Here is a 2,874-nt window from a genome sequence, read left to right as displayed (position 1 = left end):
TCAAAGCTCATCCATGGGCGGGGTAAGAAGGGTCAGCAGCATTGTTAATGTGACTAGTGGGGAGTTTTGGATCAGACTTGCTGCTGGTTGCTTCTGTGAACTGGACAGTTTCATCTTGCTTCAGAGCTGCATTCTGAGCATTTCTAGGCTTCATTTCAGGACTCGTTGTTGTCTTTCAGGCCACTGAAGGATTCAGACCATATGGACCCTTCCAGACAGCCATCCATTACCCTGGTAATAGGGATTGTGCTCTCTGCTGGAGGCACCTCCTCTGAGGAGGAAGAGAGGGGAAGAAGGGAGAGGAGGCCAGGTGTCCCAATGCAATTTCCAGGGAGGGAGCTGTGGGAGGAGAGACGCAGGCACAAGGGGCGCAGGGTCAGCAGGAAGTCCAAGGCTGAAGAGGCCAAGGAAAATGTCACTATCCTGCTGCCAGGGTTTACAGGCGGCAATACAGCTACCTCAATATGTTCGAGGTGCAATCCTGAAGGAGGCTCTGTCTCTCAAGGGAGACAGAGACCTCCATCTATCAGAGGATTGGGCCTGAGATCAGCTCCAACTGTGTGGGTGGACACCCTATGCCAGTGGCTCTGAAGGTCACAGTGGCCCTCAACTTCTATGCCCCCAGCTCTTTCCAGGACTCAGTGGGGGATCTGAGTGGTGTCTCCCAATCAGCTGCCCACAGTTGCTTCAAGCGGTGACAGAAGCTCTGTTCAGGTGGGTATTGACTTTCATTCATTACCGTACGGACGAGGCCAGCCAAGCAGAGCGAGCCAGAGGCTTCGCAGTGATTGCTGGGTTCCCCCGTGTCCAGGGTGAAATTGACTGCACATGTGGCCATCACGGCGCCAGCGGGTGAGCCCGGTGCCTTCGTCAAAAGGAAGAGATTCCACTCCATGAACATGCAGATAGTGTGTGACCACAGCATGTAGATTCTGCAAGTTTGTGCAAGGTACCCTGGCAGCTCCCATGGTGCTCACACTCTGAGGCACTTCCAGGTGCCGAGGCTCTTCAGTGCTCCAGCCCAGCAGGATGGATGGCTGCTGGGTGACAAGGGCTATCCCCTCAGAAGGTGGCTCATGACACCTCTCCACCATCCAAGAACAGAGGCCAAGCAGTGGTACAATAGGAGCCACTCCTCCACAAGGGCGGTGATAGAGAGAACCATCGGTCTTCTCAAGATGCGCTTCCGATGCCTGGACCATTCAGGGGGCGCACTGCAATATCCCCCAGGGCGTGTGTCACTGTTAGTGGTTGCACGTTGTGCTCTGCATATCTGGCATTGGCAAGGGTGGGACGCAGTGGAGGAAGAAAATCTTGATGCAGCTGCACAGGCAACAAATGATGAGTCCAGTCGTAAGTCCGAGGTCGAGCACAGTGAGGAAAACGCTGAGGGCATGGATGCTGACCTGGGTAACCTCCAGGGAGGCAGGGACACCTGGGATGCTTTGATCTAACGGTCCTTCAGCTAGACTACCAAATAAGAAGCACCACCACATGCCAAGGCTTCAGGCTCCATACTCGATCCCTGACAGGAACATTTCCTTGGCCAACAACATACACTATGTTTCATTGCAATAAAGTTTCAGGAGACAAACGTCCATCATTACATAATAGCCTACCCTGCACCTACAGAACAAATGAAGCATACAGAGGCCAATAGCACAAAATAACATTTTGTTTAATTGTGAATATGAAACGCAGCTGAAATGAACATTAATCGGTGTTTTAAATCACACCATAAAAAATTTCAAACCAAAATGGGGGAAGCAAAATGTCACCAATGATAAGGTGCTTGTGCTTAAGGTGCTTTACATTTATGTTTACAGGTGCTATGTCTAGGTGCTGCCCCCTCGCTGGCACCGGCATTGGAGACAGCCTGCTCACTCTGCTGTCTTGTTGGCCTTGATGACCTTGGCGGTCGTCCTCTGGCCCATGCTGCCTGCGAAGGCCCTGCCTGTGGAGGGAGCAGCCAGTGCCATGGGGTTGGTACCTCCCCAATCGCCGCAGCCTTATTAGAGGAGCCCACAGAGACAATAGGCAGCTTGTGCACCAACATGAGGTCACATTGGACCTCCCTGCTCACCATTGATGTCCGGGCACATAGCTGGGATATAGGTGCCTAATCCATCTCCCATACTGACACTGACCAGCTGAGGTCATTGCTGGTGTGTGGGCTTGCAGGTCCAAGTGCATCCCCAGGGACCCATGATTGAGTCCCTGGAGCAGCCTCTCCATGAGAAGGCATTGCGCTCGGCCATGAGGGTCGACGCAGTGGTCATGCTCCGCAGGGACTCCTCCACAGCGAACACCATGGGATGTATTCCCTCATGTATCTCCACCCGCACACCCCGCTGGACATTCAACATCTGCTGCCTAATGAACGATTCCAAAGGCCCATCAAAGCCATCGACTGAGCATTGTCCTGGTCTCCAGCAGTCCTTCGACTGCCGGCACTCTGGGCACTTTCTGCCTCCGCCTGCACCTCATGCGAGCGTGAAGTGCCCTCACCAATGTGCACCAAGAAACTAGACAGTGATCTTGTGTCCACCGAGGTGCTAGTATCTGCACTGGTGTCTGCTTGACAGAGAGGATGTGATGCATGTGCGTGCTCAGCATGGTGGTCCTCTGGGGTCAGGGGTGGGCCTTCAGACTCCTCATAGCGACCACCTGCTGGTGAGCCTAAAAGGGACAAGAAGGACATGTCATTAGTTTAAGTTATGACACTGTCACTGTGCATGCCAGGCTCCCTGGTGAGACAGAGATATGCATCATGTTGCCCTCGTCTTTCCATTATCAATGGGGACTCCAGGTTTGAGACTCACATCAATATAGAGACTACACTGGAATGATAGCAATAGCTGACATTCTCACCTC

The sequence above is a fragment of the Cetorhinus maximus genome, unplaced genomic scaffold, assembly GCF_964194155.1.
Source record: "Cetorhinus maximus unplaced genomic scaffold, sCetMax3.hap1.1 HAP1_SCAFFOLD_446, whole genome shotgun sequence".
Classification (NCBI taxonomy): Eukaryota; Metazoa; Chordata; class Chondrichthyes; order Lamniformes; family Cetorhinidae; genus Cetorhinus; species Cetorhinus maximus.
The sequence above is the reverse complement of the archived record's forward strand: the minus strand, read 5'-3'. Positions refer to the sequence as shown.